This window comes from Suricata suricatta, chromosome 5 (genome assembly GCF_006229205.1).
Source record: "Suricata suricatta isolate VVHF042 chromosome 5, meerkat_22Aug2017_6uvM2_HiC, whole genome shotgun sequence".
Classification (NCBI taxonomy): Eukaryota; Metazoa; Chordata; class Mammalia; order Carnivora; family Herpestidae; genus Suricata; species Suricata suricatta.
In genome coordinates this window covers 91,645,551-91,656,588 of record NC_043704.1, presented here as the reverse complement: position 1 = coordinate 91,656,588, position 11,038 = coordinate 91,645,551, and the positions used below count along the sequence as shown (strand labels likewise).

General features: G+C 36.3%; 1 pseudogene; it reads right to left on the bottom strand.

Annotated features, from left to right (window-relative positions):
- Window positions 1-10,360: 10,360 nt before the first annotated feature.
- LOC115291209 lies at window positions 10,361-10,796 on the bottom strand (annotated as a pseudogene).
- Window positions 10,797-11,038: the final 242 nt, after the last annotated feature.

Below are 11,038 nucleotides of genomic sequence, written 5' to 3'. Positions count from 1 at the left end.
CTGTCTGCCTCTCCCAGATGTGTGTGTGGGAGTGGGAAGATGGCCATTGATCCAGCTGGTATCTTATCAGTCACCAAGTTCTTCTGAAAGATGACTAGGCATAACTCTCAGCATGTTCCTGCTATATTTTAATCACGTCAGTTTTTGAGATGGTTAATCTTCCCAAATAATGAGGATTTAATTCTATTTTAAGTGTGATTTTGACTTCCTCTTAGTTTCCATTTTTATTACTATGTTTCTTGAGAGACTTAATCACTCAGTGATGTTTGGGGGATGAAGTAAACACTTTTTTCAGCTTTAGTGTGTCTGCAGCTAAACATCAAGGCAGTATTATCAGTGGGTCTGAGATTACCTATCTCAGAATATCTTCATGTGCCTGTTAAAATGCAAATTTCTGGTTCCGACTCCAGAACCACTGAAGTTGGAGAATCCATACCTTATATAAATTAGTATAGCAAAAGAGTAATTCTTATTTAATCATTATAGTTTTAATTATTTAATTCTTCATTGTGATATAACAGTGCTAAAGAAAGGCTAGTTGTATTTCCATGAATTACCATATTCCTTATGGGGACTATAGTCCTCATCTGGTGCTCCACAAGGAATTAAGCCCTGATGATTTAAGATGTCTATTGTATGTAATGAATTGGTTTCTCTTATGCCTCTAGAATACCACTTATGTACCAACCCAGGAGAATGGAGAAAATAATTACTCAATTTTCTGTGTCCTGAGGTTCAGAGGAAGAACCTTGTTAAAGAGAATCAAAATCATCTTACTGAGTTTATAGATTTGGCATTAACAAAGACATATTTATATATTTAAGACAAATTAGAAGCTTTCCATGTCTTCTGATGTTTTACAATGTCTTATTATCAAAGTAAATCATGCACATGTGAAAAAAATCAAATAGCACTCTTTAACTAACTTTTGCTGCAGTAGCAAGCAAGTTCAAAATTTCAGTGGCTCATAATGATTTAAAGGCTTATTTCTACACCATGATGCATACCATAAGTTGTCTGGGGGCTAGCTATGAAACATGTATTCTCATTCTGGTATCAGGCTGATGATTAGCCACCAAAGTTTCTGATTCATGTTATAAAAAAGAAAAGAGAGAGGGTAATGAATTGTGTATTGCTTCTTAAAGTCCCCATTTATAAGTGACACATGCCACTTTTGCTCACAAGTCCTTAGCCATGACTAGTAATATATTTCCATGTAGTCTAACCAGGACTAAGAAGTGCAGTCCTATCATATTCTCAGGAGGTTGAGAACTGGGAAAATTTGGTGAACAACACTAACGATTACAAGTTATATTGAAAAGCAAATGGTGATTATCAAAGTCCTATCTCTTGCCAGGCTCTCTCCTCAAGTGACAACCACTTCAGTTTCTGTGTTTAGCTCTTCTGATACTTACTTTAAAATGACATGTTGCTACCTCTCTTTTTAAAAAGTCTACTTATACATTGTGTGTTGACTTGCTGCTATGAAATAAGACTTTAGTTCATTCACACCATCAACCTTCTCTCTGCTTCCTGCTCAGATCCTTCCCCCTTATTACCTTGCCTTCTTGGAAAGTTAATTGAAGATGTACTATAGTAAGAAGAGGGTATACCAATAAAAATGAATACATGATATCACGGAAATAATGGGTTTAACTTGAAGCACAGTAACATGCCATCCCTCTATGATAGCTAGACTCTGCCTTAGAGAGCAGTAGAAGAACAAAGGCTTTGGACAGAAGGGTCTGGGAAATAGGAGAAAGCTGTAAATATAAAGAATGATTCCAAATTGTACAAAATTGGGAATATGGTAAAGGCATTTGCTAGAGGATTTAAAGAGAATTCATTCTAAATGGCACAAGATGGTGTTTTTCTTATGGAAGTCTTGGACTTATAGGGGATGAAATATAATCCTAGTCTATGACTCAACGTTGCAACAAACTACATTTGCAGCAGTAGCATCACAGTAAAAATATTAAGTTTAAAAGTTTGTAACTGATCTAATGATGTAAATGTGGAAGTGAATGTAAGGCTATCAAAGCTTCAATAGAGGTGTCAGCACAGAGCCCGTTATGGCATTGGAACCTGGAGATCATGACCTGAGCCGAAGTAGGGGGCTTAACTGACTGAGCTACCAGGCGCCCTAATGAAAACATTATAAAAAATCTTATTCTTGGGGCACCCGGGTGACCCAGTCAGTCAAGCATCCAACTTCAGCTCAGGTCATGATCTCTTGTTTCCTGAGTTTGAACCCCGCATTAGGCTCTATGCTGACAGCTCAGAGCCTGGAGTCTGCTTTGGATTCTGTCTTCCTTTCTCTCTGCCCCTCTCCTGCTCACACTCTCTATCTCTCTCAAATATAAATACACATTAAAAAATAAAAAAATCTTATTTTGTTCTCTAAGTTTTTCTGTCTCTTTTAGGATTCACTTTTCTGTTTGCTTAGTTGGCCTTTTATTTTTTTTTCCACATTGCTTGTTTTCCTTAAATGTCCATTAACCATCGGTTACCTGTAATGGTTAGACTTGAGATATTTCCTAGAAGCTCTATGGATGTGGACAGACTTGATCATCAGCTTTCTCTTTATGGTGAACATCAATAAGCCAGCCCTTATACTGAGGGGCAGGAAATGTCGTATGCTGAGTTTTCTTTTAATATTTTCTTTAGAGAAGAACTCTCTGTTACTTGTTTTTGTTTTTACCTGGGATAAGTGATTAACGACTAAGTATTTTGCTAAATCAGGTCTTCTGTTTAGAGACACTCATTCAATGTCCCCAGTTTTCTTTTCAGCTTCAGATCTTATCCCTAGTGTTTATATACTCTTGCCCTTTAATTTAAAGATGCCATTAATGCAAATGTCAACCAATGCTCTAAGTTGATATTACATGCTACATGTCTATTGTTCTTTCCATTCCAGTAGCTATAGAATACATCGTTTTGTCTAAATAGTTGTAGCCGGTGTTGTCTCTAGACTTCTAAATATTTCCTCTAACTTTACTCCTTCATGTTCAGATGACCTGTCTTTAGCTCTTAATTTGGAGTAGGTAGTCTATAAGAATGTACTGAAGAAAAACTCATTATTTATTTGAGTAAATAATATTTATTTATTTCTCTTGCAATCCTGAAGTGTGTCAGATAAGAAAATTACCTAGCTTAATTCTGTCTGATGTCTTTATTCTTTTAAAAGTATCCATTATTGGTTGCTTTTCTTGCACACTAAAATATTAGCAACTATATCTTTGAACTAGAACTCTTCATCCAGAAAAAAAGTTGCTTATAAAGCTTCCAGCTAATTTCCTAACATATGTTCTGATTTTCTACTTTTGTCTATTAGCATAGCATTTAACAGTGTTCTACAAAGACAGCAAAAACGGATGTGCTGCTAATGAAATCTGTCACTGAATGTGGGGCTTCCCTGGCACAAGTTAGTAAAGAACTTTGTGCTTCTTCGAGATAATGATTCATTCCCAGCACTATTTTGCCTTTTCAAAGTAGTACATGAACCCCTGATGTATACTTAGGAGCTTATCCATTAGGTTAAAACCAGCTCTTGAGTAATTGTTTTGAAGATTTTTGATGACTTGGACAAGTGTTCCTTGAGTGGAAAGTATATCAGAAGACAGCAAGCATATTTCATTATCCTGTGTTCTGAAATATGGCTAAAATCGATTAAATAAAGTCAGATATCCTAAGTGAAATTCTTGTAAGAGAACCTTGGATTTCTGAGAATAAGACATTGATAGGATTGATGGTGATTATTCATTAATTTATATATGCAATTAATAATGTTTATGGAACCCAAAATCTGTACCATTCATTAGAAGCTAGAAATAAATGGTAAAGAAAATAAATGCAGTCATTGCCTGGATGAGGGTTGGAGACAAGCAAAGAGAGAATTCTCATACAATGTGATAAATGCAACAAAATATTACTTGTCATGGGAACATAGATGAGTGACACTAAGAAAGACTTGGGTGGAGAGGTGAAGGTCAGAGTAGTCCTCTCATTGGAAATAATGTCTGAGCTGAAATATAAATGATGTACAGAAATTAACCAGGACCAAGAGTTCAAATGTGTGTGTTTTAGAAAAAAGACATGTGGAAGGTTCTGAGCATGGGTAGGAAAATGGTACAATTGAGTAACAATGATTTTGAGTGACTAAATTATTGCGTTGGGTTGGCCGTGATGTGTGCTAAGGCATAATTGGGACAGCCTTTACCTGGAAAGGAATAGGGAACCTTATTTGATTTAAGTAGGAAAGTGCCATGATTTTGTGCATGTGTGTTTATTACTCTAGCTGCTGTGTGGAGAATGATTTAGAGAGAAGCGGCAATGGAGGGCAAGGAGACAGAGGGCCATGCATTTATTTGTGTAAGAGATAAAGAAGTGGCAACGGGGATGAAGAAAAAAGTAGGTGTCATAGAATTTGTACATTCCAGTAATTTACTAGTTATAATGGATGAGGTCAAAGGACTCAGGAAGCACCATATTTTCTTGGACACTAAAGTGGTTATCAGTACCATTCTCTGAAAAAAGGAATACATAGAAAGAATTGGGTTTGAAGAAATCTCTTGAGGCAAGTTTGAGATATGAGTTTGAAGTACTTGTGGAACATCCAGATAAAAGTATGTAGTAGGCAGTCAGAAAAATAGGTTTAAAAAATGATTTGACCTAGATATATAGAATTGGAAATTTTTAGCATGTGGCAAATGGGGCCCTAAATTTCATGACACAATCCAGACAGAGAGAGACTAAAGTGAAAAGGGAAAGGGTTCCTAAGAGAAAACTGAGGGATCCCAAATTCGAAGAGAGGGGAAATCTAGAAGGCTCTAGAGTTAGGAGAAAGACCAGGAAAGAGCACTGTCACAGAACCGAAGAAAAAAAGAGAGGCAGGAGAGGGGGTTGGTGGCATAATCCAGAATGTATAATGATATTGATGAGCCAATTTATGATAGAGTATATTAGATTTGCTACAAGATGATCATTGATGGCTCTGCAAAGTTTTTATTGTCAAAGATGGAGAGAAGTCTGAGAGGTGGTGTAAAGGCAGAGACAGAAACAAATGTGTATAACAGAAGACTTATAACTAAGAAAGTATGTGAGAATTAGCTTTCTCTGAAGTCCTATGGGAAGAATAGAGAGAGTTTGATAGCTAGGTTGATCAATAGATTGATTTTAAGTAAAATTTGAGGCTTTCTCACAAGAGTAACAATAAAAGAAAAATGTAAATAAGTTAGATTTTGCTAGATTGCTAAGGTCTCTGATTCTTGCCAGGTAATAGTTCTATGATTCCATTATATTTTCTTTCTCTGCTATTTATGGGTATGATAAGCTTTGATAGTTGGGTTATGGTATCAAATCTCTGCATTATTTTCCAACTCACAATGGAGTGATAACAAATGTCCAGCATTATTCCTATACATATTCTTTTATGTATACACCTATGGTTGAGTAATACATACAGATCTGCAAACAAAAAATTATTTTGCATCTTGACTGAAGAAAATAATTAAATATCTTACATTCCTTAATTTAATGAGCAATACTCTTTCTTTCTAAATGATTTTTCTAAATTAATATGTGTATATGCTTTTGAGAAGAGCGAACAGTACAAAATTAAAAGGTATAAAATAAAAATGTAACCTTTTAGCATAAGCCCGTGGCTTACTCCTTGGAGGGAACTATCTTTTCAGAACTTTTCCCTGGATCTATAATAAGATATGCATTCGGGGGAGGTTTACCTACTTTGGGGCACTTGCTAATTGAATTTGGGGCGAGAGTGACTTGAATTATTTGAATTGTTCTTGGGTACAATTACTATTTTCTCTTGTGAATATCTCAGTGCATATCAGTCTGAATCTCTGCAAACATTCTTGTTTTCATACCAGAAGCCAGCCCACCATCAGCTGCCATTTGCATTCTCTCTCATTCTGAACTATAGTCTTGTAAATCTTTTATTCACTCAACAGGATTATAGCCCATACTTTGAAAGAAGTACTTCACCCTAATTAGTTCCACAGGTGCCTTTCTTTTAAAAAGGAGATAGTTTGCACACTGTCTCCAAAAGAATGTTTTTGGGTCATTATCCCTTTGATAAATGAACTCACTGCTGAGCTGGAGCTTCCCTAAAGGTTCTCTGTGATGCACAGAAATGCTGTGTTATAACTTTTGATCCATTATTGCCACAATTTTCTCGATTTATCCAATATTATATCCAGATATGCAGTCCCAGACCTCCAATGAACCATACTGATGCTTCCTTGTTGATTTTATGTACTTATTTTTCCTCAGGTTGCTACTAAACATAAGTTCTTCTCTTCATACTAGGTATTATGTGTCAGCTTTTACAGAATTAGATTGTTTATGGCATTGGTATGAGAATAAAGTGCTTACAGACAATGGATTAGTGGTTTGAATTCTTCCCAGACTATCAGTAATCAAAAGTTGTTAGTACCCTCTTGGGGTCTATATAAAATGAAGGTGGTCTGATTATAATTCCAGGCCAGCAAGAAGGAGCATGATTTCTGTTACAGAGGGCAGGGACAGAAATCTTGGTAAGGAGAGCAGATGTCTCCTTTGAATGGCTTATAAAATCAAAACCTGAACACATTTTAATTATTTTTCCCAAAAGCTCTATCCTCAGGGGGTTGTGATAGTGTTTCATTCCCCACCCCCAATCATTTCCTCTTACTATAGTACTTCTTTAATTGATTAACTTACTCATTTACTGCTTTCTCCAACACTCAAAAAGTTCTTTGAAATTATTTCTGTTTTCCTTGTTCCAAAATAACGCCCACCAGAAACACCTTTGGTCCCTCACTCAACATCTGCAACCACCTTGTTCCCAATGTTTCTCTGGACCCCATAGCTTATCACCGTATCAAATGGGAGCTATGAAATCTATAGTGCTTCTCTAAAATTAATTGTCTGGTCAATATATCAAGGAAGCTTTGTGCACATTTGACTCTGTCAAGCGAGAATATAAAGAAATATATAAAGTGATTCTTAAATGCTTCCTATATGAGTTAGACTTTCAAATTTTTGCATGCCTTAATATAATAAAAAAGTAAAAGAGACAGTATTGAGGACATTCAAGTAAACTGGAAACTACTTGAAAAACAGAATGTTTATATGAAACCAGCACCTAAATTTTTCTTTCTATATCATGTGATGGTTCTGTGTTGATTATAGATTTAATATATAATATGTAATACAATCTGACTGTAGAGCTAATAAGTTAATTTAAATAATTCTATGAAGAAAATTACAGTATATGATTTAATTTTGGTGAGAAAGACTGGCCTTTGATATTATTTATTGAAGCAGTTTTCAAATTTTATTTTTCACCAGTGCCTACAAAAATGTATTATTTTATATTAGGATCTAGTATACAAAGGCACACTAACACATGTGTGCATGCATAAATACATATAGACTTGTGTGTGTAAATGATATGAGGTAGAGATTTTATTAAATGATTGTTAGTTTACTATCTGCAGTTCCTTCCAATATATTATATTCTTTTTTATTCTGCTGTGTACCAGTAAAAAAATAGCTGGCCACACTCCATTAGATTTATTTCATGTACAATTAATGGGTCATACATTGCAGTTTGAAAAACACTATGGGTGCCTGGGTGGCTTAGTTGATAGAGCATGTAACTCTTGATCTTGGGACTGTAAGTTCAAGCCCCACATTGGGTGTAGAGATTACTTAAAAATAAAATTTTAAGAAAAACACTGATATATTCTGATCCTTTGAGAATTGTGAATATATATGTATTATATATCCTTCCTGCCATAGTTGCTTTTATTCCAGAAAAAGATTTGTGATAAGACGTGTTATATATTGGAGATTTTTTTAACCACTAACTGTAAATTTCCATTAGCTTAAAGGTACCACATCTTATTAATGAAGACTAAAAATATGTTCACCATCACTGTGGAACCAAATAGTCTGTAACTATCCCCCTTTTACACGACTAGATAGTAAATTCAGATAAATTATGTGTTAAAAAGATTTTTCTTTCTACTTTGCTGTTTCCTGAATAAATAAAAGACTGCTTTCCAATGTATTATTTCAGCATACTTATAAACTCTAAATGTTCCTTAGCAAAAGATAAAAGAAAACATTTCAAATTTTGGTGAAGCAAAGTGATAACATAATATGTTTCACTTTGTATACCTATTTTAATATAGTTCCAGTGAGTCATAGAGGGTTTTTTCCCCCCTGTGTTTACTGGTCCATATTCCTGTGTTAATAAAAATGTTGCCTCTCATTTTATACCAAAATTTCCTTTCTCCCTGAATGAAAAGAATGTTTCTTCTTTTTTTATTAGATTAAATTATTTACAGGCAGGATGGTAAATCAAGCAATGCTTGTGATAAAAATTGTTTGCAGCAGTTCTTTATGCTGCTTATATTATTGGTGGAAAGATGACCGTGCATATTTCTGAACCAAATTTAGCCAGCCAACAATGTTAACCCTTAGGATTTGGAGGAAAACCAATCTTTAATTATTTTTGAGTATATATTTTATATTTATATTTTGAATATATTTATGAATATTATTTTATATTTCCTCTGCCTGCTAGTTAGCAATATTGTTCACTCTCCTATGGAAGTCAGTCATGTGTCTTTTCTAAGAGCTAACCTTTTTCAGTGGGCCATTATTGGTGACATAACCTTATCTTCCACCTCAGTGATGAATTCTACAGGTTACTGGTAGATGATGGTATACAAAATGCAGAAGGTGATGAGATTATGAGGCTCTGTGTCACCTGAGGTAGACTCAGAGCTGGTAAGAAGTCCTGAATCCTATTGTTGGCTCAGTCAAGAGTTGACTTTTAATATCTCAGTTGCACTTACCTATGGTGTCTCTTCTATACAGTATTGTAAACTTCTCTTTAGCAAGCTTTTTTTGAAAGTTTATTTGGGGGTGCCCGGGTGGCTCAGTAGGTTAAGCATCCATCTTCGGCTTAGGTCATGACCTCACGGTTCCTGAATTCGAGCCCGGCGTTGGGCTCTGTGCTGCCTGCTCAGAGCCTGGAGCCTGCTTCGGATTCTGTGTGTCTCTCTTTCTCTCTTCTCCTCCTCAGCTTCCTCTCTCTCCCTCTCTCTCAAAATAAACAAATAAACTTAATTTTTAAAAAATGTTTATTTATTTTTTGAGAGAGAGGAAGAGAGAGAGAAGAGAGAGAGAGAGAGAGAGAGAGAGAGAGCGTGCATGAGTGGAGAAGGGGCAGAGAGAGAGAGAGAATCTCAACCAGGCTCCACACTCAGCATGGAGCCAGATGCAGGGCTTGATCTCATGAACCTTGGGTCATGATCTGAGCCAATATCAAGAGTCAGACGCTTACCCAACTAAGCCATCCAGGCGCCCCTAGCAATCTCTTTTTTTTTTTAATGTTTATTTATTTTAGGAGAGAGAGAGCGCGCACACAAGAATGGAGTGGGAGGGACAGAGAGAGAGGAGAGAGAGAATTCCCAAACAGCCTCCATACTCAGCACAGAGCTCGAGCTCGATGTGGGGCTCAATCCCACAACCACGAGATCATGGTATGAGCCTATATGAAGAGTTGGACACTTTACCAACAAAGCCATCCAGGCGACTCTCTCTCTCTCTTTTTAAATTGTTTTTAATGTTTATCTATTTTTTGATAGAATGAGACAGAGTGCAAGTTGGGGAGGAGTAAAGAGAGAGAGAGAGAGGAAGACGCAGAATCCAAAACAGACTCCAGGCTGTGAGCTGTCAGCACAGAGCCCAATGTGGGGCTCAAATTCCGGACTGCGGGATCATGACCTGAGCGAAAGTTAGGGGCTTAACCGACTGAGCCACCCAGGTGCCCCTTCAGGCACCCCTCTAGCAATCTTGCAGATGTTTTTTTCCAAATGAAATGTGAATGAGAATTATATTTGGACAATTAAGGTGGGAATAATTTTGTTTTTAATAAATATATGAAGAAGTTTAGAACAAACATCATCCATGATGTTCTCTTCTGCCCTTGATAAGACGTGGGATCCAATATAGGCCATGCTTGGATAAAAAGCACGTTTAGACACACATCAAGGTGCTAAGGAAGGATCTTCTGTTGTTATTATGTCTTCCATCAGGCTACAGAGAGGACTAAAGGTCAGGTAAAATAAAAGAATAAATTAAAGAAAAGGACTTAAATGAGTCCTTCATCAAAAAAAATATGTTAGATATTTACCTTACACTCAAAATTTGCAAAAATTACAAAAACATTTGTATAATCCTCAAAGTTTACAAACAACATTTGTAACCTTCGATGTCTTTTTTTTTTTTTTTAAAGGAAAGTGTTTGTTAGCATTTAATGAACCTCTTTCCATGTGGCTTCAAGCTACCTGGACATAGCACCCTTTCCCCCCTTCCCCTTAATCTTCTTAGCTCTTCTACTAAAGAATTAGGCCTTCATGATGACAGGCTGTTGTGAGGGCTTTCCTTTCCCAAACACTTTGTAGTAGCTTAATCAAACCACATCAATGGTAGGAGCAGCTCCAGTCTTGTTTTTGGCAGGACTTACCTGTGTCTGCTCCCTAACCAAGGTCTACAGTTTATAAAGGATGACAGTTGAGTAGAAGTTCTGGTTTCTTCTTAAGTGGTAATGCCTCATAGCAACTTTTCCGAAGTGACCTGGGTGATTTTTGTTGAAGTTGGTAATGCATGCCACCAGCATTACTTCTACCTTCTGGGTGCTTCCCATGCTTGCCCATTTGGCCTTAGCTATGGCTCACAAGACCCTGAAGCTTTTTGGTCTTCCTCATTCTGGATGGCATTGTTGGCAGCTCAGGCAAAAGAGCCCTCAATGTCTTTTTGGGACCATTATGCTAACTACTTAGTGAAGTTAATTTTACTGACACAGACCTTAACGGTAGACCAGTGACTTGAACAACAGAATGAAAACTGGAATATTGTCATGAAACACAGAGAGGTTCTGACTCATTAAAAGATGCACCATAATTTAGTTGCTTACAGCTATATTCTGTAAGGAATGGGTTATTATTTTAATTCTCTGGCA